Genomic DNA, 27,664 nt, shown 5'->3' with positions numbered 1-27,664 from the left:
CTAATATCCAAGACTGCACAATGAGCATGTAAGAACTTTTGGTCTTCTATTTTTCTGAACACTATTGTGCCATCATTCTTCAACTCATGTCTTATAAATTATCTTGATATGTATTGCACTTGAAAGTTATTACATAAATAGCATTTTTATCTATTTTATAATCAGCCTGTATGTCTCTTGGCTTTGGTCCCCAAGATAAAAATATTTGTCTTTTCTTTAATTTCTTTGAAAACCTTTTTGTATGCTCTTGAGGTATCAGGTAATAACTGAACTTTGGAAGTAAAGAATGAAAGTGCCCAAATAAAATAACTTCATTTTTTATGTAATAGTCTAAGCTCCCACCAGATGTCCTTATTTATTCTCTCAACTTCACGATCACCCTTTTTTGAAATTATCATTCCATGTCATAATGATACCTTAAATTGTATGCCTAGTGTTTTCTGGACACTATTTAATTTGGTTCTCATGACAATTCTGAATCTTACGGGCAAGGAAACAGAAATTCCGACAAGTTGCGTCGTGGGCTGGGGTCACCCAGCTGATGACAGAGTTGGCAGATCCCAAGCCCACGCCTGTTCTATAACACAAGGCTAACCCGCTAGGTGACTCTAAACAGACCTACTTACCTTCATCCAGAATCTCTTGCCTAGTAAACTTCCATCAAGGGCAACTAACTAGACGCCCTTACGCATTAAGAGGGGCCTCACACATCATCAACCATGTTACCTTGACCTAGTAATTGAATTTCTCAGACTCTAGCTTAGTATTTGTAAAATAGAGAAATGCTTCACTCATTTAACTAAAGACTAAATAAGGTAAAAGGGCAAATATTTAGCTTGGTAACTGTTAGTTAACTTCATTTCTCTTTTATACCAAAAATGTAGATGCCCAACCTAATATTACTAGGTGAAACTGAAATTGTCTCAGTTGTTCAGCTAAGAACTGTATGACATTAAACTTGACAATCTGTCCTGAAGCAGTGTGAAATAAAAGTTTTAATGTCAAATAGAAGTTTTATTTTAGAACATATAGTGTAAGACTACCCTGCCTCTGTATAAAACAGATGAGAAATATTTTTCTAAAGAGCAGAAGGTATGGATAAACATATTGGTGGAAAGGAATTAAACAGTTTTTAAAGCTTTATATAATTAATAATAATAATGGTAGACTAGTAGCAATAGCCAACACTTATTATGTAATCACAAGGTGCTTTTTACAAGCTTATTTTATCCTCCTAACAAAATTATCTGATGTGTAGTTTTTATTAAGCCCATTTTACAGATAAGGAAACTGAGGCACAGAGGCAAGGCCATCCAGTGCAGGGATTTACACCAGTCTGCTGATCATGCCCATATATATCATTGCAATATATTGCCTTAAAATAAATAAACTATGACTAATAACTCTTCATCAGCATATAGATAACAGTAATGAAGACATGCTCTGAACTCTTGTGTTCCCAGATTAGAACTTCAGTGTATTGCAGCATTTATGTCATTTCTTTACTTGTTAACATCAGTCATTGTCAATAGAACTACTCATTAAAGTTGAAAATAAATACAGACTAAAGACACTTAATTTGAACTTTAGATAACACTAAAAATATTTGTTCATTAAATATTTTCCAGTTATTTCTATCATTATCTGTGACAAATAGTTTAAACATACGAAAAATAACTGCACATATTGGAAAACAATTTGTGACAATAATAAAGGAGCTAATTGAGATTTCTAAACCAAGAAACCCAATAAACTGTCAATAGGGAAATAATTTTACAAAATTCAAGGTCTAAGAAATACAACTGTCTTATTCCAATTCTCTAAGATGTAAAATCCCATGAGACATCTTGTCCCCATGGAGGTTACACATGAGCTCCATAAAGAGAGAGAAGAAAATTGGAAAAATACAATATTCAACATCACTTTTCAAGCTTCAGCCATCCTTTGAGGTTGTCTCCACTGCCATTGGTGAGGTTGCAGAAAGCACTGTGGCCCTTAGCTCAGAAGCTCCTGGGCAAATGGGCAATTGCCCAGGGCTGAACCAGCTCGGTCAGCCAGGAGCCATCTTCCCCCTGATTTGGAAGAGAACCAAGAGTTGTGTTTTGTTAATCTGGGTAACCTCATTTTCCTCTCATTTAACTAGTGGGAGTTAATTGAACTACCTGCTGAGATCTCTGGCACATAGCTAAATAAGGTGAAATGAGGTTACAATGTTCCCTAACCCAGTTTTGGCCCCATTTACAGCATGGAGTGGTTTTCAAAGAGGGTCAGAAAACACTTTGAAAAAGGCAGATCGCATGCAACTACTTCATAGCTACGCCTGTAGAGATCCCTTGTTTTCCTCCTCCTTCACTCCACCCTCCAACCTCCAGGCTGAGTCCTTCCCTGTTTCTTCCTTCCCTCTCACCCATATCCTCTTCCCATCTTTCCAAGCCAGTTGCTAGTGAATCCTTAGGACCTTCCCACATCTCTGTGTTCCACTGAGGTTTCCAGACACAATGGGTCCAAGACTTGTTTTTCTGCAGCTCTCTGTCTCCCAACAGTCCTTGCTAATCCCTCTTTCAGTCTGTAAAGACTGAATCTATACAAGGTTGAATGTTGCCTTGGGGGGGGGGGGGAATCCAACCCACATACTGCTTATACTATTTTAAAATATCAAGCCTTTCAATATTTTAACTGTGTTATGAGTGCATTAATCAATTAACTGGGGTTCAGTAGAAACAGATACTGGTTATTTCTGACATAAAGAGCAGAATATAGTTTGTGGCCCCCCAAAAAAGTCTGAATAAGGCATTGCATGTTTCTGCCTTGTTTTCCCTTTGGGAAAGTGCTAATGGATTCATTTCAGTATCTCCTTAAAAATGTATATTCTTGGGGCGCCTGGGTGGCTCAGTGGGTTAAGCCGCTGTCTTCGGCTCAGGTCATGATCTCAGGGTCCTGGGATCGAGTCCCACATTGGGCTCTCTGCTCAGCAGGGAGCCTGCTTCCTCCTCTCTCTCTGCCTGCCTCTCTGCCTACTTGTGATCTCTGTCTGTCAAATAAATAAATAAAATCTTTAAAAAAAAAAATGTATATTCTTCTTTTACTACCCAAGTAATGCATGTTGATTGGAAAAAAAAATTTAAAAAATACATAATCACTGCCTTTTTTTCTTGTTTTGAACTGGCACATATAAATTATTATAAAGAGACTGATAGCCATTTATACCTTGTTTGAGCTGTGTGATTCTGAAGATGAAGCCCAAATACCTGAAATTTCTGGAAATTTCCACTTCACACTGTGAGAATTCACTGAGTATTCTTCCTTTACTTAAAAAAAAAAAATTATTGAAGTATAGCTGACATTCAATGTTATATTAGTTTCAGTTCCTTTACTTTTAATTTGTGTTCCATCACTATCAGTGTATTTTGCTGGGAGAATAGTAGCAATTGTAAAACTGTTAAAATGTATCACTGCATGAATACATCTTTACTTCGAACTTACGACCAGCAGATATTAGCTAGTGTTCTCTTTCTAGATGTAACAAAATTCTTTCTAATGAATGATCATTCTAAGCCTTACACCTACATTATACACATCCTTACCTTTTATACTGGCCACATAGAGATTTATTATATACCACTCTATTTTTATTTAAACTGGTCACCATCTCCTCCTTGACTCCCCCTGCTCCCTCCAATCATTCAATCTATGTATCTATCTATGTATCTATGTATCTATCTATCTATATTTGAATTTGCCCAAATTTGTGGGTTTATTTTGCTTGTTTGGCTTGTCTCCAAACTCCCTGTAGAAAGCTGACTACCACATGACACCACAAAGGGAAACAAATTGTCATCCTCAGGACCTAGACTCGCCAATAAAACGACTATCAGGTGTTTTATGAAACCTGAACTCAAACTAAAGGGAATGTCATAGAATTGTTCCTAAAACCATGTCTGTTTTGTGCAGCCTACCATGGAACATTCTTTAGACCTTTAAGTTCAAGTTAGGAGTGATCAATGCCTTGCATATTGCATGTTATTTAATCCATTTAAAAAAGATTCATGGTTGTTACATCCTAGCAAGATAGGGCAGATGAAGCCGCCAGGAAGAGTAAAGAGCATCCAAGACAAATGCCCCAGCACTTTTGTGCATTTAGAAGCAAAGAAGTATATTGACAAATAATAGAATATTCCTGGGGCAAATTTAAAAGGCGAGGGAGTGGAGGAAGGAAGCAGAAGAGGGAACAGAATAGTATATATAGAGCCAATCAGTATCTGATAGCTATTTTTATTTCAGAGTAATTCATTCTTTCACTGATAACCCTAAGTAAAACCCAAGTCTGCATAGGATTATATATTATTTTTCAGAAGAAAAAAAAATAAGTCTTAGCCATGTGTAAACAGAATCAAGACGCCAGGCATAGTGGTCTTACCGACATTTCCACACATACTGTCAAGCACAGCATGATTAGAGTATAAAAATAAGAGAGAAGTTGACCAGGCTATTTTTCACATTGGATATGACTTGAAGTTTGAGTTTAAACAAGGTATTTTCAAACATATTTCCTTTCATAAAACCTTTTAAAGACATATGGAAAGACACATGTTTAACAATTATAAGTTAAGTTCATTTGAAACTCTTTAGAATAAGACTGAACTTCTCTAAGTCATGGTGTCTCTGATTTTCAAAAGGTGAAATCAAATCCCAAAAAGAAAGCAATTGTGATGGAGTTAATTAAGACAACTTTGTGGCTATATTTGATCATTTTTAAAGAGTATAAGTTTCTAAAGGGTATAGGTTTTCATGTTTTAAATTGTGTAGGTCTTCAGTATAAAAGGGCCAGTTCCCCCTCACCAGATGTTTGTGCATACCTGCCGGGGGCTACTTATACACGGATAACGTGGGGGACCCAATACCCTGATGATCTGGCTTTTATAAATTTAAATTTGAAAATAAATTTAAAGATTAACTGGGCAAAATCACACAATGAAATAAAAAATGCATCTGTGTTTCCTTGTTAAATCTGATTCTTTACAGAATTTTTTTTTTTTAAAGAACACATTCTTAAATCTTACTCTCTTTCCTAATTCAAAAGACTGATTGGACTACAGAGGAATGAAACAGCTTGCCCATGTCATCAGATCTTTTTATTTGGGCTCCAGGTTTCTGAATGAACTTCCACACATGCCCTTGCAGACACCTGAACTGCATAAATCCACAGGTGTTTAAGGAGCCCTAAAGCTTGGGTCAGATAGCAGACATGCCCCACTATGACTCTGTAAGGATTTCGTACTGTGTGAGCAACAGTTGCAAGGATTTCTCTTTACTGCTGGATAAAGTCAGTAGCAGGAGAACCACATTTTGTTTTCTTACATAACTATGATGTGGTTCAGTAGTATTTCCATTATGAACTCTGTAGAGTACATTATCTTATCCACAGTGTAGGCAGCATTTTCATTCTTTACTTCACATACAGGACAGCCTGGCACAAAGCATCTTAAAAGGAAAAAAAAAAAAATAGCCATCTTAGAAGAGAAAATGTATTCTGATGTGCTGATTTTCCATCTTTCCATGCACTATACTAAGAAAACAATTTTGAAATGCCCAAATAGCATTTATTTGTTCTTCTTTAACACTGATAAGTTTGCATATCTCAGATACCCTTTTCGTAATGGAAATTTGAGTAAAGTTAGTATAAGCAATTGACAGATTATACCCATAAAAATGTCTGAAAAATCTAGTTTTGTTTTGTTTTAGTAATTATGCCTGAAACCAGATTTAGAGGAAAAATTCAGAAGAAAAACAGAGAACTTCATAGAACAATAAATATACGATATGTCCTGAATGATATGACAAACTGTAATATTCAAATGTTGTTCAATATAAAAGTATTAGTTCAGCTTAGACAGAGAAATTGAGTCTAAAGAAGAAAAGCAAGGAATTAAAATGGGGAAAAATATGCTTGAAGAGTGAAAATAAAGTTACCTACCTTCGTGACATACAGTAATTAGAAACTAGGGGGAAAAAATCAAAATCTTTAGAGGATTTTTTAAGATCAGAATAATTTAGAGGGGGAAATGATAAAGGTCTATAAGAAGAGGTTACTTGAAAAGGCATAATTACCTCAAATAAAAAGCCTGGGGGTGTCCATATTGCTCCTGTTTTAAACTTTTAAATAATTTCAGAAATTTATTTATGATAAAAATTTTCTGTCATATATTAAAATGGTATACTTTGAACTGTATTTTAAATTGAAGCAGAATAAAAACAGGAACATCAAAACGTTCCTTTATATGGTCTAAATGGTATTTCTGTGCTTTGCTTTAAATGCAGTATTTTCTTTTTTAAAAAGATGTTTCTAGGATGCCTCAAGAGCAATGAAGTCAGTCTCCTAGGGAAATGATAATTTCTTAGACAGTATCACTGTAGAGTACACACAGGTATCAACAAATGCCAAAGAGTCTTGTGACCTCTCTGCGTGAAAAGGTTGCCGAGGCACACTGCCCTTGCCTCCATGATGAATACACAAACATTTGGGAAAGAGAGAATCAGATCCACTCAAGTAAACATTGACTAGCAGTCCAGCCTGATTCACCTATCAATGAATCATGTATAAATGATAAATCAAGTGGACGACTGAAGATCAAAGGCCATCGGCACGTACAAGTGAAGACTCAGAGTTAACCTCCACCTGAGATTAGACATCTACTGAGCCAGCACCTCTGCCCTCCACACACCTCCTTCGTGCTTCATGCCCGTGGGCAGCCTCGATAGCTTTCTAACAACTTCTATATTTAAGTCACTGTGCTAGCTTTCTTAGGAAAATGTGCCCAAATCTTTCCTTTGAACATCCTCAGCAGGAGGAGGTGGTAATTTCTGAGAGGAGTTTGGTTTTGAAAACAGGCAAGAGTTGCTTGTACCCTTGTTCAGGGAATCACATGAGAAAACAAACCAAACAAGGCACATGGGACCAAAACCCCTGTGTGCACGTCCTTGTGTCAGCCTTCACGGCAGCTGATGGATGTCACCCATTTAAAATGTCACTGATAGTCCCTCTAGACCATGAACTTCTCAAAGTCAGGAATCAAACTATTGCCATCATTCTGTATCAACTCCTAGCACATTGCTCATTGGTTGAAAATAACTAATCTGAGGCACCCGTTTGGCTCAGTGGATTAATCCTCTGCCTTCGGCTTGGGTCATGATCCCAGGGTCCTGGGATCCTGCCCCAAGTAGGGCTCTCTGCTCAGCGAAGAGTCTGCTTCTCCTTTGGTCCCTCATCATGCTCGTGCTTGCTCTCTCTCTCTCTCAAATAAATAAATAAAATCTTAAAAAAAAAAAAAGAACTGATCTTTTTGTATGGTTCATAAATTTCCTCTGAAGGCAATCCAAAAGAGAATCATAAAACGTGAACATCTTTGTAATAAGTATTAACTATTTGGATGAATAAAACTACACATGTTCTGAAATTTTAAAGGCAAAATCCAATTATTTGTAGATCAATGCAGAATATCTACTACAAATTGATAAAATTTCAATAGTGTATAGTGCTGTTGCAAATTATTTAAAAAGCACATCAAGTTCTATATCATTATTTCTTTTTTCTCCCCAAGTAGCATGTATAACTCCGAATTCATCTCTCACTTCCAGAGTTCTAGAAATCTTCCTCAAATTGCCTTTTGTTCATTTAGACAACACAGAGATGTGGATGTTTTCCTCATGCTTTGCATGTACGAATTAGAAAACCAACCTCACGTTTGGCAGACTTACAAGTGATAAATTTCTAATTTCGTTTCTAGTTCTTATTTAATTTTTAATTCTAGTTTGTGATTATTGATTCAACAGGGGGAAAGTAACCTCATCAAAATGTACACCTTTTTGAAAATATCTGAAGTCTTTTGGGGCACCTGGAGGGTTCAGTTGTTTAAGCATCCACCTCTTGAGTTTGGCTAAGCTCATGATCTCAAGGTCATGAGATGGAGCCTGGGGTTCTGTGCTCAGCCCAGAATCTGCTTTAGTCTTTCTCTCTCCCTGTCTCACTTTGCCCCTCTCCCTACACGTTCCCTCTCTCAAATAAATAAATAAATCTTTTTTAAAAAAATTGTCTTACGACCTTAGAAGGGAGGGGTGCCTGGGTAGAACAGATAGTTAAGATAGTTAAGATTCTTGGTTTTAGCTCAAGTCCTGATCTCCAAGTCATGAGATCAAGCACCTGGAGGGGATCCATGCTGAGCTCAAAGTCTGCTCAAGTTTCTCTCTTTTTCCCTCTGCCCCTTGCACCTACACACTCATGTTGCACGCTCTCCCTCTCCAAAATAAATAAAGATCTTAAAAAAAAAAAAAAAAGACTTAAGAAAGGAGGCAGGAAGTGATACAGCTACCAGAAAGAAGTAGCAGGGGGAGCTAATGGCTTTATCAATTTAAAGCTGAGTAAATAAATAAATGAAAATAAAAGGGGCTAATTACATCTGAAGTTCTAGCAATAAAAGTCCATTTAAAGTTAAATTAGAGGAGTGTCTGGGTGGCTCAGTCGTTAAGTGTCTGCCTGGGATAGAGCCCTGAATTGGGATCCCTGCTCCGCGGGAAACCTGCTTCTCCCTTTCCCACTCACTCCCTCTGTTTGTGTTCCCTCTCTCACTCTCTCTCTCTCTCTGTGTGTGTCAAATAAATAAATAAATAAATAAAATCTTTAAAAATGCATTAAATAAAATTAGAAAAAAAAGATATATTAGAAAGTGAGGAATATTGCTGGGGTACAAAGGAGCTGAAGTTGTTTATTCAATAATGCTGTCCACTCCTGTGATCATTCAAGGTTATATTCTAGAGTTTGAGGCAGAGGTTATCTGAATAAACCTTTACTTGAAAAATGGACAGGCTTTAGGAGATACAGAAAAATGTACACAAATGTCAGTCTAAAGTATATTTCCCTCACAAATGCTTAGATATTGCTGGATTTTTTTAGCTACACATGGTAATATCTTTATTTAATTCAGTGAAATAGTTCGGTAAAGAGCACATGCCTTTTGTTTCCAGGAGGATATAAAACAGCAAATCCCCAGTGATATTCCTTCCATCTTTTCCAATAATATTTTGGTTATCTTTACCTAATAGGCTGATTTTGCATAGGTGGTTTGAACTACTTAAAAAAAGAAAGACAGACAGAAAGAGATGTGGAACATACATAAAGGCATTTTTACATAAATGTCTTTGTAAAATGACCAAAGAAGTGAAGAACACTTTAAATTCTACTCACCTTTTCATATCAATTTTCAAGTAGATTTGTGTATCTTTCATAAGTTCAAAATTCAGTTAAATATAAAGAACTTTATTCTGATAATGACAGTCTATTGACCGAGAGCACATGGGAGGGAGAAATGTAATACGACCTAGAAATACTTAGATTGTTTCTGGAGAAAAATGGGCTGTAAATGAGGGATTCTTGGGCCCAGACGTGCTATAGTATGAATGTGTTTCTAATCATTGAAAATCATCACTGTGCGACATTCAAACTAAGAATGCTTCGTTTCTAAACTTGGAAAAACTGATTTCATGTGAATAAAATCGTCCTCAAAATTGGATATAATGTTCAATAATCTGTGTTCAGAAAGACATTTTAAACAGCAAGGCATTTAATATCACCATCCAGACACTGTCCTGATGTGCTGAGAGCAGTGTGCAGAGTGCGCTACTGACGTAGATCCGAAATTTGCTGATGCAGGAACTGGTGAATAGACTTCCTTTCTGGATTTCTTCCTCATCCAGAAACAGAACAGGAAGATCATTTGCTGCGGGGGGGTGGGGGGGTGGCGCGGGTAGGAGGGACACGACAGGGAGGCACAATAGAAGAGTATGTGAAAAGTATAAAATGACTTCTTTGGATTATGATCTCTTCTGACATCGAATATGTAATGCATAATTTTTAATCTAGAAAGAAATATAAAATATATGTAAGTGATAAACAAAACCTGCAAAAAAATAAAAATCCGTTTTAAACAACATATCTCTCTATGTAAGCCTAGTGCTAGTGAGAAATACCAACATCTAAATGTTATATGCTCTAACCATTACAAGAGGCAAAGTCATTCAACCTCAAGGAGATGTATGAACTATATTTCAGGAGCAAGGAAACAAACAAAATCCTAAAAAAGTAAATGCGATCGCTTGATAGCTAAGCAGACACAATATCAGGTTGCCCAGCATGTCGCAATTCCAAGACAGTATATGACAGTACCCAAAAGCTAAACTACTAGCGAAAGAATATTTGCTGTCCATCAAACATAGGCCAATGGTTGCAATAAACATTTCTCTCCATATATCACTGGCTACCTGCCTATCTTTAATTTCAGGCCTTTGAAATTTTATCTCATGAAATATTAAGATAGGCTTGTGCTCTCCTATTTTTAGTCCTATTTCTCAAAAGCATTCTATTTGTATAATACATCAAAAAAGAAGACAGTGGCTGTATGTTTCTTCCCTTTGTTGGGATATGTGGAAGGAAGGGAGAGGAGATTATTTTGGGCATGAGTTTGTCTCTGGTCAGCCGAAACACATCAGTGAAGTAATTTCTATTTAAGTCTTGGCTTTGCCACTCAGTCTGTAACACGCCAGAACTATCCAACAGAAATCAGGACCCAAATCAGGAATGGCTGCCAGAGAAAATACACAGAATCGGAAGAATCGCATTCATAAGGTGGAGGGTGTGGTCAGTGGTCATTCACAGCACAAGCCAGCAGGCTCCGTAGAAGGGAGGGTCGGTGGAGGCAATAGCCTTGTTCAGAAACCTCATAACTGTGCAAAAGACGAGGGCAGCTGGGTTGTTCCCCATCTCATTCTAGATGGGGAGAAAATAGGAGGTATTATTGGGGGAGGTATGATTGAGGCGCTTTCTGGAACAATTTTACATTAATAGCTCCCTTCGCTTTTAAATGAGCTGAATACAAGAGAGTGTCAACATTCCCAAACTCACGTCTCCTTCATGTTTTGACAACGTTCACTGACCTAATAGCATCAAGTTTTGCAAACACTCTTGCCTACATGGCAACTCTGCATATTAAGTTAGCTCTGTTTTGCTAGGGGTGTCAGAATCTTGCTGATTTTCTCTCACTGAAGTAGAAGACTTGCTTCTATCAATCAGCAACACCCTTAGCAATTTATCCCTTCTGTGAAAACTGAAGCAAGATATGGTGTCCCATTTTTAAAATTTCATCCATACTCATCATTTTTAAAAGTGTAATCAGGAGGCTCGGAGCCCCTCTTCTGAAGGTGGATGATTTATTTTGAAATGGCTTTTCCCTGGGCAAGATCAAATGCCCCTGTGAAAACCAAATCCATAAAGTAACTGTCCCATCATCTACAGTGTGTTTCATGGGAATAAATAATATGGCCACGCAATTTCACTGGTGGAGGGAACCTTAAATATCACCTACGACATTCATTTCGTGTCACTGCAGAAGAGTATGCCATTCATTTCATGTCACCTCAGAGGAAACAGAAGCTCCAAGAAATTAAGTAACTTTCCTAAGAGAGAGAAAATCATGCTTTGGTGGCAGGATACAGACTGGCACCCAGAAGTCTTCATTCTTAATCTGGACTTCTTGTCTGAATTCCTACAAATGTCACCCTAAAAAGTGTACATGATGACTGCCTTTTTGCTTTTTTGTTTGTTTGTTTTTGTTTTTTACAAATTTGCTCTCCCCTCTCTCTCTCTCTCTCTCTCCAGTTGTCCAGTTTTACTTTTTCTTCCCCTTGAGAAGTTTAGAATCAACAATTCTTTTCCTGGAATATTTTGTTTCAACACAAAGTATTATAGTTAGCTTTTTATATTTTCAATGCCTGAGCTCAAGGTCACTAATAATAAAAGTGTTCAAAACGACACATCCCGTATGATGAAGCTGCTAAACTACATTACCATTTTTTTCTTTAACAAAATTAATCTGCTCATGTAAACCCTGGGTGGGTAAGTTCGCACTCAGAACCCATCCGAGAACCACACTGTGACATAGATAGATAACTATTAACTCCTTTTAAGCTTTCAAATGTCTCTGAATGTACGAGCAAAGGATCTAAAAACTGCAGATCGAATTCAAATGAGTCAGGATAGAGCAGATGGTTGAAGAAGGCATACAAGCAAGGAGGAAATCTCCTGTTCTCCCTTTCTGATTGCTTTGCCCACAGAGGAATAACGATTCAAAGAAAATCAGTAATCATGGCGGATGTCATTAGCATATGCCCGATAAGGGAGCTTACATAAAAATTCCCAGAGAAAAGGAATAACTGCTTGAAGATCAATTGCAAAGAGCACATTTCCAGCTGCCTGCCTTCTTCCGAAACATGAGCTATTTAAGACTTTTAAAAATTAAAGTTTGTAAAAAGTATGGGCAAATACTGAAGGTTGTTTAAATTAATAATGATGACGGTTGTAAACAAAATAAAGCTAGTATATTTGCAAGTTGGTCAGTGCAATGATTAGAGTGCTTTAGTACCTTACCCTTCACATTTCTTGACTAAATTCCATTTGGGACTGCAGCAAAGTCCAAAGACTTATTAAAATATTGAATATCCCTTTTCTTCTCACCCCTGTGTAATGGAGGATTAAACGAGCTGCAGTGAAGCACCTTCATTGCTTTATCGTGAATCCATGTGGCAGAATGTGTTTTCCCTCTTGACTGATGAGCAGAAATCATTGAAACACACATCTACTCTCAATAAAAACTTGCATGAAACAATTTTAAAAGGGGAAAAATTCTAATTCAGGTAACTATGGATCGAATGTGCCAATATTGAGAAAAAAAAAACCTTTTGGAGGATATCCTTTTAATGAAATGCTAAGCAAGAAAACAATAGGTACTTAATTAGAGTCCTATCCTACACACCTGATGAGACTTTGTCATTGGTATACATTCCTTGTTGCTTTCTCATAGAGTCCCTAGATTTCTAGTTACAGAAGGGATACAAACATCCATGTTTTGTCAAGGAGAATATTTAACCCTCAAAACGAGACTAAAGTATTTCCCCTCTATAGGAAGAACAGCAGTCACCAAATATATAAACACCTTAATCAATAATAAATCTCCTCATAAATTAACCATGAGACACCATTTTGGCAGGTCTTCTTGTTGACTAGAGAGGACCTAGGTAATGCTACTATTGATTGGACCAGTGGGAGGTAGATGGTTAAATAACACAATAGGAAATGTCACAATAGTTTTAATTTTATTATTGAAACCCAAACTTTCAATGGCGGTAGACAGATTGCCTTCATTTTTCATCCATCAAACAGCCATCTTGAGCATTTCATCAAAAAGAACTTTTCTTACACTGGCATTGCAACCAATAAAGCCTTTTATGCATGGCAAGTTGGCAGAAACTATTAATAAAATGTCTGTCAACTGCACATCTCTCTTTTTTTTCTTGAGCAAAAAAGGGGGGAAATCATTAATTACAGTTTCTGTCACACACAAAAGACGCAATGATTGTTCTGGTTTCTTAACAGCTTGAATTCACCTACTGACCACCTCTTCTGTTGTATTTGAAGAGGGATAGGTCCTTATCCATCTAAACAAAAAGCTACAGAGCCATCGGAACACATTGCCTGTGTCTGCCTGGGCAACAAATGTGGTATTTTAGGTTGACTCTGAAAGAGGATTATGAATATGGATAGAATGCAAATACTTCATCTATCTTAATCAGAATACAGGAATTCAAGCTGTTGAGGGAAAAAAAAAAAAGACCTTAGAATTCCCATACAAGGAAAGAAATTTTATAGTGCTTATTGAATTTAGAAGACAGAGATTAGAAATGAACTTAATGAATCCGTTCATCAGAAGGCAAGCAACAGACTTAGCAACAAGTGTAGCTCAATTACCCTGATGACAAATAAATATAATGAACTTTCAGAGAGGGAAACAACTGTTTAGCACAATTAAAAAAGAAAACGATTTTTTTTTCTCTTTGGCGCCTTTGCTCTGTCCTTGCCTTTCTACCTGACACTAAGTTTTTTCTTTCTCTCCCTCTCCATCCTCCTAAAATGATGTTTCCTCACACAAGTTTTGCAGTGGAAAACAGAAAGCACAACTATGCGATTTCTGTTAACAACATAGAGAACAAAAGGGTCAGGAATGACTTGCGATAGGTTCCTTCGGAATTTGCAACAAGGCTGTAGTAATAACACAGTGTAGAAAGCTGCCAGTTTCTTTATTATTTCAATTTATCTGTTCAGAGTAAGTCAACTAAAAGGTCTAGGTGGCCAGGTTCAACTTGTCTGGGTTCCCTGTTTCCTTCACACTTAATGGATGCATTTGCTCCAGACACTGGAATATTGAAATGCAAAAGCTTTTTCTTTGTTTTTGCTTTTTTTTTTTAATTAAAGAAACTTTTTTGATTTAGTGCACTTCTTAATATAAATACTAATAATTATCAGTCCATGATGCTATAGGCTTTTAAAATATACACTATAATTATTTTTATGAATTTTATGCATCAGTCTACAGGTTGATGACAACTTTATGTTATAACAGATCTGTATTAAATTTCCAGCTCAACTCGTTATTAGCTGCGTTACTTTCAGCAAGTCATTTAAATCTTTCTGGGCCTCAGTCTCCTCATCTGAAAAGGAGGAAAATACTAGTAGCTACATCATGTAAAGATTAAATGATTTAAAGTATATAAAGTGCTAGAACACTACTGGGACATAGTAAGTGCCATATAATCATTAGCCGTTATTATGAGCCAGTCCATTTTCATTTGATCCAAAGCCAACAATGAAAAGATGTGAATTCATTTTAATGATAACAAGATTAGCGCATACACTAAATCTTTTCTCATTCTTACCTACTGACAAATAGGTATGTTAAAAATTTGAATAAGATGGGATTGGGAGGGAGACAAACCATAAGTGACTCTTAATCTCATAAAACAAACTGAGGGTTGCTTGGGGGAGGGGGGTTGGGAGAAGGGGGGTGGGGTTATGGACATTGGGGAGGGTATGTGCTTTGGTGAGTGCTGTGAAGTGTGTAAACCTGGCAATTCACAGACCTGTACCCCTGGGGATAAAAATATATGTTTATAAAAAATTAAAAATTTAAAAAAAAAGCAAAAAACAAAACAAAACAAAAACCTGAAAAAAAAATTTGAATAAGAATTTTACAGAATAAAAGTAGGGACCCTTCAACTTGAAGGGGATATTGTGAGCAACTATTACGTTGGGAGATTGAAGACAACAGAGGACGATAATATTGGTAACGTTCAAGGATGTGTTGTTTCATTTCTATTAGGAAAAAAAAACAGCTATAAAAACCTGTCAGTATCAGAACTGATATCTTTTTTTTTTTTGAAGATTTTATTTATTTATTTGACAGAGATCACAAGTAAGCAGAGAAGCAGGCAGAGAGAGGGGGGAAGCAGGCTCCTCGCTGAGCAGACAGCCCGATGTGGGGCTCAATCCCAGGACCCTGAGATCATGACCTGAGCTGAAGGCAGAGGCTTAACTCACGGAGTCACCCAGGCACCCCTGATATTATCTTCTTTACAAAATTTGAATCCAAGTTAGGAGATGACTGTGCTCTTTCTTACTCTATCTAATATATGCATAGGTATATATGATACATATATCATGCTTCTATGTAGATATATATCTCTTTATAGGTATAGATATATCTATATATAGAGTTATATAGAGAGATATATATATCTATATAGAGGCATGATATATATATATGTCATCTCTATAATCTTTTTTCAAAAACCTCCATTGAATAGAACTTTATTACCACCGGTTAAAAATGTCATATCACAAGAATCTGGCAAGCATTCAGAACAGTTTAATCTTTCATCAAGGTTTAATCAGAAGAGGTTTATATCTCTTTTGTGCATTGTCAAGTGCCCACCACAATTTGTCTCCCCCATACTGGACTGACAGATTGAGCGAATAAGCAAAGAGCCGGAACATTCGAGTATAATTGCAGTGTCAGCACTGTTAACTGTATTTATGAGAAGAGAGTTAACACTATGACATTAATAATTTCATCAGATTACACATGTTTGCTTGACAAACAAGCAAGCTATTCTCTTTAAATTATCTGTGACTAGTGCCGTTTGCAGCTGGAGAACAGCCATGAATTCCAGTTTAAAAAGAAAAATAAACTCACCAAAACACCATTCAACTTATTTTGTTATGTTTTGGGAGAAAGAAAGAAAAAATTAAGTCTTTAAATATTTGCATTGAGCCAGACTTCATAAATCCTGATTTCCTGTCAATAAGAAAGAAAAAAGTGGTAGGAACGTACAATAAAAAGGAAGGGCCAGGAAGTATAATAATTGTGTCTAGCTGTACTGTAGTTCAAAAATAGCTTCAGGCAGAGACATGAAGTCTTTTAGTTTGCCTTGACTTTTTAAACCACTAGATGCTCACCTGCAGTGGTTTCTGTGATTTGTGGCAGCTTACCAAAGGCACAGGATAATAAAGACAGTTTGTTACCCTCTAATTTTGGAGGGGCATAACACATGAAGCTTGTACAGCAATCTCTTACCTACATATTTCACTCCATAAGGGGAAACAATAAGAGAGAACATGACATGTATTAGAGAAGTAAATTACAATGTTATACTCTTTGGTCCAATAAACCATTGTGGGCTGTCATGCTCCTGACTACTGAAGTGTTGTTTTATGCTACAGCTTAATCAGCTGGGTGTAGGCTATGCTTTCATATGCCAGTGCCTTAGGCAGTATAAATGCTATGATTCACACTCATGATCGCAGGAGCCTATATAGTGAGGTCCGCAAGACCGGCCATGAAATTATTGGCCAGGGTGATGTATCTCCTTGCACTTAATTTAGAAGAGAGAATGGACTTGAACCCGATTGTGAAAATTATCACAAAACATCAAGCTACCTGTTTGTCTTATTTAATAGGAACATCTTGCTGGTGTTGGTTCTCACAAAGGTCATGTTTCATCATTGGAGTCTAGAATCTATGCCCTTGTGAGAACCTCTCAGGCAGAAAGCATCTGTATTTATGAAGCTTGTGTGAGGCAGCATAATGTTGACCTGAATGCAAAAAGTTAAAAAGAGATATACTGACTGCATTGCTAGTGAGCCCCAAAACAAAAAACAAAAACCCACCGCTTCTACAAATACATACAAAATCAAGTGTCCGAAGAAAGTGTTTGGAGTACCCTTTTTATAATTCTGATAGTAGTTTTATATTCACTTTCATTATTCTTATGCCAGTAAGTATTGATAACATACCAAAAACAACATGGTAATAATTAGTTATTTATTTATTAGATATGAATATTATACACACACACACACACATAAACATAATCCCTGTTACAGACACATAGAATATTATCATGCTTTCTTGAACAAAACTAATAGATCTGATGAGAAAGAAGGAATAATACATTTTTGGACTGGAAAAAAAAATACTGAATTCAGTATCAGTAACTTAGAAATAGTTATCACCAGAGTTTTATACAAAATGAAGAAAAATATTTATGAAACACAAAGGTAAAACAAGGTTTCCAACTAAAATGGCTATTATAAAATAACAACAACAACAGAAAACAAGTGGTGGTGAAATTGTGGAGAAATTGAACACATTGTTGATGGGAATGCAAAATGGGCATAGCCACTGCGGAAACAGTATGGTGGACCTCAAGAAACTAACCATAGAATTGTACATATGATCTAGAAATTCCACTTCTCAGTATATACTTGAGAGAACTGAAGGCAAGAACTTGCATAGATATTTATACACCAATGTTTATAGTAGCATTATTCACCATAACAAAAAGATGGAAACAAATGTCCATCTACAGAGAAATGGACAAACAAAACGTGGTATATACACGACATGGAGTATTATTCAGCCTTCCAAAAGACTAAAATTCTGACACAAGCTACAACATGGACAAACCTTGAAGACTTTATGCAAAGTGAAATAAGCAAGACACAAAAGGACAAATGCTATATGATTCCATGTATACAATGTAACTTGAATAATCAATTCATAAAGACAGAAAGTAGAATGGTGGTTACCAGGGGCTGGGAAGAGGGATGGATGAGGAATTATATTTTAATGAGTGTAACGTTTCAGTTTGGATTGATGAAAAAAATTCTGGAGATGGGTTGGTGGCGATAGTTGGCAAAACAATGAATGTACTTCATGTCACTGTACACCGAAAAATGGCCAAAGTAGCAAATTTTATGTTGTATGTATTTCACCACAGTAAAAAAGTACGTTTCTTAAATATATAGAGTCCCTACCCCGACAAAACTGTTGATATCCAGAACTAATAATTTAACTCTATCAGAAAGGAACTCATATAAACGTATTGACTTTAATTATAGTAAAATCTCACAGTTGTGGATTGTCAATTGATGGGTAACATGTTCGAACTAGATCAAAAATTCTTTGTATTGGATTCATACCCTTTGTCCTAGAAACTAAAGGTGCTCTTTAGTACCCTCAGGATTAGTCTCTGCAGTGTTAATTGATTAAGGATAGATTTGATGCCCGTATTAGAGAAACGCCAGTATGAAAGTATTTATATTTATAAAATTGATTCTGTTCACTTCTTTTAACAAATGCAACATTTTATCCCTCAAATTATGAGCAAATTTTTATGGGTTTGACTACAGACTTATGATGATTTGTCTAGAAGTCCCTCAGTAATAGTTCACTCTCTGTTCTGAGAGAGAACTGTATACCTTATCCTGTTTGTATTTTGGTTCGCTCATCTAGGTACAGAGAGGGTCTCTGTTTCAACGTGAACGTCAATTATAACAGTGGGGTCCTGAAGCCTGGAACTGAGAAACCCTGACTTTTTATTTTATTTTGTTTTTACTTTCTTACATCTACCTCCACTGCTGTTCATTAATAGGGGATCAATATCATTATGCTATTTTCATTAAAATCATTTAGAAAGCACCACATTGTGCACAAGGCCTAAATATTGCGCTAAAGATCATTACAGGTGCAAAGGGCCCTTTCCTTCTGCCTGGGGGCATTTCCGTTCTAATTCTGAGAGATCCAGACTGATAAGCATGAAGAATTATAGGAAATACAGAAAACAGTAGGGCACAGTAAGCAAGACTGTGGCATTTACATCAAATACAGGCTAAGAGTAAACTTCTTTTAGTGTGAAATGCAAGAATATGATGAATCTGGAAAGAGCAGGACCCCAATGGCAGTACCTTTCTAATCAGCCCAAGAAAGGCTGCTTCCAAAAATATTAAGAACTTGAAGGGAAGAGGTGGATTTACTCTGGTACAGGGTTCATTTGCAATTCTGTGAGGTCAATAAATTATCACTTAAGATGACATTTCCCAAAATGTGTTCCACAGAATATTGTTCTACATGGGGATAAAAAAGAGTCCCAGGGCCCAGCTGAGTTGTACGTACATTCTATCTCTGTTAGAGATTGACAATGAACATTGAGCTATCAAAGGCCTATAAGTACTGCAATAAAGAAGATAGTTATGTTTGTTTAATCCAGTCTTTCCCAAACTTCTTGAACCTTCAACTATTCCCTCTCTTCCCCCACCCCCGTTCATCAAAGATAAAATAATTTAGAAAACTGAAAAGTTCACCTAATGGTATCTGGGGACACATCCCATTTTCCATTTCCTTAGTAGAAGTTGCTCCTAGTTCATAGAGCACCTACTTCAACCAGGCAGTGTTCTAGGCTCTGGGAATACAGCAGTGAACAAAAAACAAAGTATTTGCTTTGTTCAACTATATTATGAGGAGAAGACTGAGACTGAACAAAACAAGTACTGTATATAATGTGTCAGAAAGAGTTAAGTGCAATTGAAAAAATTTTCAGGCAGCAACGGGAAAGGGTTGCTTGCTTTTTTAGAGAAAGTGGTCAAGGTTGAGAGGACAGGAGACAGGTGAGTTGTGCTGATCTGACCAGTTTCTGGGGGACAAATGGCAGCACACAAGGAATATGGGAACCAAACATTCCCTCTAGAGGAAGCCCCTTTGCACTTTCTCTTCAACAGACGAGACTTAATATTGATAAGGAAGTTCTACATGAACACACTAGCTTTAAGCAATTCTATTAAGGGACCAATTTTACCAATGTGGATGGGTAAATGGCTTATCTCCTTGTGGTAAATTAACTATTTGGGGCTTCTAGGGCACTGTTCATTTACTAATTAGTCTACGAATTGTTTGTTCCTTGGCTTCTAGTTAGTGACAATTTCCTCGGTGACGGCATGTTCTGGAAGCGTGCTTCTTTCAAGTCCTCTATTTCACATTGTACTATGGCCATTCATCTTGCTCCTCACAAAGGAGGTAGCACATGGGAGCCACGGGTCATACGTTATTTGTCATAACCAGAAAGGTAGCTATCAAGTTGCTGAGCTGTGTTGAGGGGAACGATGACAGGGCACTGACATGTTTGCTGCCTGAGTTGATTCTTGAGACCAGAAGAAGGGGTTCCATTTACTACTGTTTGATCAAGATTGAATGACTCCTTCCAAGATAAAGTAATTTAGAAAGCTGGAAAGTTTGTCTTATAGGACTTGGGGACACATCCTAATTTCCATTTCCCTGGTAGAAGTATCTCCCAGTTTTAGAGCCAGCCACATAGTTTGTGGAGTTCCGTGCAAAATTAAAATACGGGCATATTGTTCAAAAAACTGGAGAAAGTGGTAGTAAAGGTCCTAAAATACACATATTTCTTTTCCTTTCCTCCATAGCCTCCATTCTCGTGACTTACATTGGTGTTTATTTGCTATGTCGTGCCATTCTAAGTACATTTTAAATTAGCATGAATTTTACCGTTCAATTTTATATTGTGCGATGCCCATTTTAAATGAATATATAAGAGCATTTAAGTCACATGGAAACATTGAAATCACACAATTCCTATTTTGTAGCTTAGATATGTATATGCATTTTATTTTTACCAGAACAGTGAAAACTAACTCAATTGTTTTCATTTCACTTCTTGATACATGCACGTTCTATAGTCACTCTGTATCTTACTGAAGAGTAGGAAAGGTTGAACAGGAAAAGAGCTACGTGTTGCCCTATAATTTATTTCCTTTCCATGTCATCATTATCACCAGAACCTCAGTGACAGATGTAACCCCCCTACCTTGTGCTCACTTTTAAATTCACTATTCTCCCACACATTATGGGCCCACTGGAATTCTGTGCCCATTGGGGCACCACAAATGGTCTATGTGCATGGGAGATAAGGAACAACAGACTCACAGACCACATACATCTACTCTGGTGTTGTTCATGCTCCATTGTTCTAGCGGAGTTCACTTCATACAACACAAGTTCCAAGATAACATTATTATTATTATTTTTAAAGATTGTATTTATTTATTTGACGGAGAAAGAGAAGAAGCAGGGGGAGCAGCAGGCAGAGAGAGAGGGAGAAGTAGGCCCCCTATGGAGCAAGGGGCCCAATGCAGGACTCCATCCAAGGACCCTGGGATCATGACCTGAGCCCAAGGCAGATGCTTAACTGACTGAGCCACTCAGGCATCCCCAAAGATAAAATTATTAAGAATTTCATACAAAAAACTAAAAAGTTTCTGCACAGCAAAAGAAACAATTCACAAAATGAAGAGGCAGTGGGAGAAAATATTTGTAAACCATATGTCAGTAAGGGTTTAATATCCAAAATATATAAGGAACTCATAAAACTCAATAACAATCCTCCTCCTCATCATCTGTGTGGAAGATGGACAGGAAATTCGACTAGACATCTTTCCAAAAAAGATACAAATGCCAAGAGTACTTGAAAAAATGTTCAACATCCCTAATGATCAGGGGAATGTAAGTCAAAACTGAGATTTTGATTGAGATATCACCTCACACCTATTAGAGTTCTAGATAGTTATCAAAAAACAAGACATAACAAGAGTTCACGAAGTTATAAGAAAAGGGCGCCCTGGTCTGTAGGAATCTGAATTTGTATATATATTATGTAAAACAGTATGGAGGTTCCTCCAAAAAGTAAAAATAGAGCTGCCTTTGGAGCCAGCAATTCCACTTCTGGGTATGTGTCTGAAGAAAATAATCACTATCTCAAAAAAAATCTGTGCCCTGTGTCCATGGCAACATTATTCATAAGAACCAAGACATGGAAACAACGTAAATGACACTGGAAGAAGAAAGTGTGATATCTGTATATATGTCAGATAGATATCATATCTATATAGCTATGAAGATATATGTGGGATAAATATTGGACTATTACTCAGCCATAAAAAAGAAGACAATCCTGCCATTTATATCAACATGGATAGACCTTGAAGGCATGATGTTAAGTGAACTAAGTCAGGCAGAGAAGGACAAATACTGTATGATATCACTTCTATATGGAATCTTAAAAAAAAAAAAAAATCCAAGCTCACAGAAACACAAAATAAAATGGGCTGAATGGACTGTGGGGTGTGGAGAAAATGGGGGGAGGGGATTTTGGATAAGGGTACAAACTTCCAGTGAGAAGATAAATGAGTTCCAGGGATCTAATACTCAGTGTGGTGACTATTGCTAAGAATACTCTATTATGGGGGCATCTGGATGGCTCAATGCATTAAGCCTCTGCCTTCAGCTCAGGTCATGATCTCAGGGTCCTGGGATCGAGCCCCTCATGATCTCAGGGTCCTGGGATCGAGCCCCGCATCGGGCTCTCTGCTTAGGGGGAGTCTGCTTCCTCCTATCTCTCTCTGTCTGCCTCTATGCCTACTTGTGATCTCTGTCTGTCAAATAAATAAATAAAATCTTAAAAAAAAAAAGAATATTATGTACTTGAAAGTTGCTAAGAGGGTAGGTTTTAAATGTTCTTATGACACACAAATAAAGCACAATTATGTGAAGCGATGGATTTCTTAACTAACCTTATTGTGATCATCATTCTACAATATATACATATCAGATCACCACACTGTACATCTTGAATTTAGACAACATCCGAGGTCAACTATATCTCAGGAAAAATGGAGGACAGAATGAAATTTACAGAAAGAGGCAAAAAAGAAAACCTAATTAATGGGAAATATGTCCTGATAAATCAAACTGATTCCAATATTAATAGTCAATTTATTTGTTTAAGATTTTATTTATTTATTTGACAGAGATCACAATTAGGCAGAAGGGCAGGAGGGGGGTGGGGGGGAAGCAGACTCCCCATTGAGCAGAAAGCCTGATGCAGGGCTCAATCCCAGAACCCTGAGACCATGACGTGAGCTGAAGGCAAAGGCTTAACCCACTGAGCCACCCAGACGCCCCTTAATAGTCAATTTAAATAATGGAATTGGTTAATAGCATCAAATTTGGATTAAAGAAAGGGAGAAGAAACTAGTTGTTTCAATACAAGATATTCACTGGCTGACGCCATATTATATCCATCCGATTACACCATTCGTAATAAAGCACAGTCCACAATTTTAAAAAAAAAAAAAAAGGAATTTCAAGACTGTGACAGCAGAGCATTAAATCCTGAGGCCATGTGCTCAGGTCGTATACCCTAGAAGCCGGCCCTGCCAACTTTCTCCAGTGCAATGTGGAGACCACAGATGAGGGTATAGACACCTCACAAGAAATGTTGCACACTCTGTTCCTTCATTAATTTTCCAGATCTACCTCTGACATAACCTTTAGAAGGTGAAATACTCACCAAGAATATATATTAAATATTAGTTTGAAAATAGCTTCAGGACTTAGTTTGTACAACTAAGCTCAAAATGCTCTCAGCCCATGTGCCCTTTTCCTGGAGGCTCAACTCAAGGAATTTTTGATCCGCTAATGGAGCAATTCTTCCATCTTTTAATGTATGCGATACCATAGCTCCTCTTTCCCTCTTCCTCTGCTAAAATCACATTTTGATTAAAGTCGCCCTTTGCTTCCTCCTTTCTTTCAACCACTGCCACACTCCTTGTGTATCAAATCCCTGTCTTTCAGGATGATTAAAATCTAGAGTAATGGAGTGCCGCAAGTGCCAAAATGAATCGGAGATCAATGCACAAAAACACACAAAGCCAACAAGCCTGCTCGCAACTCTGACACCCCATTAACTGCATCTTAAGGTCTGGTGGCCTCTGCTTCTCTTGGGGGACAACATAGCCCTTGTTCGGCTCAAGGTGTATTGTCTTCCTTTAGTGGGAAATCACTTAGAAAAAAAAAATACATCAGTGACATGGCAAAAAAAAAAAAAAAAAAAAAAAGATGCCGCCTCTCTTAGGAACACACAAAAAAGCTGCTTCCCGGCTCCTTCTTCACCACTCTATCTGCTCGCCGACACTGTACTGACCTTCTGCCCCGTCCCCATACGCGCTTTGTCACCGAAGCGGAAGACCCAGCATTTTGACAGACAGCTCCATGCATTTACCGTAAACCTGGGGCTTGCCTGCATCGTGGTAGAAATCATATTACCAGATTCCTAACCAGAAGGATTATGAGGTTAGAAACTGTTAAAAAAGAAAAAAAGAAGAAGAAGAAGAATGAAAAAGGACTCCTTCACACGGAGCCCCAAGAGCCAGCTCCCGCAACAAAGCCCTATTTTCCATCTTTTATGTAAAGCAAATGGATTAACAACGGGCACGAAGCTGAGCTGCCGCCCCGACTCACTGTGCCAGGCAGGCTCTCTGCGGAATTGTTTGCACCAGCCATGGCTTGTGTGCAAACAGGAGGAACGTGTCTAGGCGGCAGCCACTCGCCACGGTATGCGAAGAGTTAGCGAACGACATGCCCGGGACCGCTTTCTTCCCCCTGGCCAGTCCGCCCGAGCCAGGGCGTGCCAGGGTGACGACGGATGAAGGCAGACCCCAGGTCTGTCTTGGCACTGAGGCTCAGGTCTGGGAGAAAAAGTTGGTGGAGCTCTGGTGTGTATTCAGTTTCTGTGCACTCAACAAACTCCACCGCGAGGAGCCAACGTGAACCGCCTGATGGTAGTACGCAGGCTGGGGCGACCCACGGATGCAAGCATCCTGATGCCTCTTTGGAAATCAAAGGAGTTACCCTGCTAATGAGCTAAATTAGACTAAACTAGCATTCGCCTTAACAATTATTACTTACAGAGCTAGCTGTGCTCGGCGTGGTAACAATAATGCCAAGGCTGAATGGAATGCTATTTCTCAGGTGCATATCCTCCCGCTGAAAGCCCACTGGACCAGGACCCGCGGGGCCCACTTCTGCAGACTGGAGGGAAGTTTTTCAGAGTCTGGACGGTAGATGAGGTCCTAGGTGAGCAAGGAAAAGAGGGCTGAGAAACAAAATTCCTTATTAAAACCAGAAGTGTTAACCTGACAAACATACTCATTGAATCTCTTTAATACTATATATGAAATACATATGGTACTCATTTTCCCTTAAAATGAGCCATGATAAAAAAACAATTTTATATTCTCAAGGCCAGAACCAGAGAAGATATGCATTGGTGATAATATTGATTTTTTTTTTTAATTCTACTGAAAGGCTATTACTAGACATAGATTATAGTTACAATGAAAACCAAGAGCCGCTTTTAATCCGCTGGGGGGGACAAGTGATGTTGGCTCCTTTTTGTCACTGTCAAGGTGTAGAAAGAATGAAAAATACTTTGGTGGATTTCATTATTAGTACACATGAACAGTCTGAACTCTCCATTATTGGGTCGCCTTTTTTCATAGTCAGTGCCTTTTTCAGGCTCTTTTAAAAAAACCATTTGACAAGAAAAAAAATAGCTTTCTGGGTTTGATATGTGAGTACCTACAAGTTTTCACAAGTTTTCACAAGAAAGTAAATGAGGAGCAGGTCCTGCAAGCTTAATCATATTAACTCGGAACACAATCAAGCTTCACCTCTTAACCAAAGCTCGGTGCTTCGTGCGAGTGTGAACAAAGACTGCATGGAGTTCTTTCCTGATCTTGGATAATAATAATAATAATAATAATAATAATAATAATAAAATAAAACAGATCCCTACCTTCAAAGTAAACATTCTAGTAAATCTAAAATAACATGAAATGTCTCAGGTAGCTGCAGCCAAAATAAATAATCATTGGCAATCAGAATGCTACCAGTACCTGGAAATAGACATCGTATCCCTTCGACTAAGGGCACAACTGAAGAAGACCACAGACTTCTCAGTACACAGACGACTAGGGACTTCATCTCCCAGTCCTCTAACAGCATTACTGTTGATTCGTATCAGTACCCTGCACCTTTTATTTGCTTTGCATTAGGGGAAGGGATTTTTTTTTTTTTAATTAGTAATCTCACTTTTTCCATCGAAGTTTGTTTGATACGATTATACTTTCCACATGTTTCTTCTGTGCTACTTTGTCTTTTAAGGCAGGCAAGGTGAAGCAAAAAGAAAAACATATTTCATGTGAATATTTAGCTTTGACACTATTTGGACCAAATTATAGAGAAAACAGTGTTCTGGAAATGATTACTTTTTGTTAAACTTATGAAGTGTTGGGATAAGCCTGAGTGAATCAAGCAAGCACATTTTTCAAATTATTTCAGTAAAGGATGGAGCTGTAAAAACAACTTCTTAAATCTCAACGACTTGGGATAGCGTTTTCCAGTTTGGTTGTAGAGGAAAAGTTATCTCTTTAATATGGAGGTGTTTGTCCATGATGCACGTCTGTATGAACTCAGTATGGATTTTACCTCATCGTGCTAAATGAGCAAACCAAGTGATTTTAAACATGTGAGCCTCCTCCATTTTAATATGTGGGTTTCCAGCCTGCTGCGGGCAGTCTCCCACAGTTTATAGTGTGATGTTTCACATCAATTTAGAAGAGATGAGAGAATGGGTTACTTGAAGAGTTTGTTTCCTTGTAATCAACTGTAAAGAGACCAAGGTCATATAACAGATTTCTTCTTCTTTCTGTCTTAGCCAGGAAGACTATGTGAATGCAAATTGCTTTATTGGTGAAGGGAATTAAGATTATAAAAAGCTAGGCTTAAAGAAGTGCAAAATCAGGGCTGTGTCAGAGCAGGGACAACATAATTGTGGTATGGATTCCCATATGGGACTAAATTATCTAGATTTTAGTAATGTCAGCAGTTCTGTGGAGTTGCTGGAATGCGGCCAATGTGCCATATTTGCTTCATTTTTTTAAGATGGTTCTGATTCTACACAATTTTAAATATGCACGAAGCTAAAATTGTTTGGGTATTTTGGTGGCACTTCTCAGATATATGTCTGTGCCTGTCAGGAATTTTATTTGACTATGAAACAGGAAGTGATGCTGACGTGCCTTTATTTTTCTAAACAAAATGCCATTTATTATCATTTCTATCCAGGCTATCAAACCTTCCCAGTAGGGGAAAAAAAATACCCACTTCTGTGAGTACACATCAAGGTTGTCTTCCTTTACCGTGTACCATTCAGTAATACTGTTCTGTAGCAACTCAATAAAGCTGATAGTTTTTCTGGGTAATTACCCACAGCCCCCTGCAGGACAAATTAGCATTCATGACCTGAATAATGCTTACTAGAAAGAGTTCAATGGAATTTACTTAATCAGAATCGTTGCTTTCTCTTCACTAATTTTTTTTTACCTAGTCCCCAATGCCTGGTAACAGCAAATATCTCTCAAACCAGTGTTTGATACCCGATGGGGGTGGGGAGCATGAATCTTTAAATTTGAAATGCAGTTGTGGCCTTGGAAAGAATTGTATATTTTTATATGAATAATTAAAATATCTACCTT

General features: G+C 37.5%; 1 protein-coding gene and 1 long non-coding RNA gene across 2 annotated transcripts in view; one reads left to right on the top strand and one right to left on the bottom strand.

Moving 5' to 3' along the window:
• Positions 1–27,664, top strand: part of ADGRL2 (adhesion G protein-coupled receptor L2) — a 508,892-nt gene that overhangs the window by 32,297 nt on the left and 448,931 nt on the right. The window lies entirely within an intron of this gene.
• Positions 4,651–26,276, bottom strand: LOC116600723. The gene is made up of 4 exons (XR_004289775.1): positions 26,024–26,276; positions 24,588–25,221; positions 19,580–19,677; positions 4,651–5,481 (listed from the first exon to the last, which is right to left on the bottom strand). It is a non-coding gene; the product is annotated as an uncharacterized LOC116600723 (long non-coding RNA).

The sequence above is a fragment of the Mustela erminea genome, chromosome 10 (genome assembly GCF_009829155.1).
Source record: "Mustela erminea isolate mMusErm1 chromosome 10, mMusErm1.Pri, whole genome shotgun sequence".
Lineage (NCBI taxonomy): Eukaryota > Metazoa > Chordata > Mammalia > Carnivora > Mustelidae > Mustela > Mustela erminea.
This window is presented reverse-complemented; position numbering and strand designations above follow the sequence as displayed.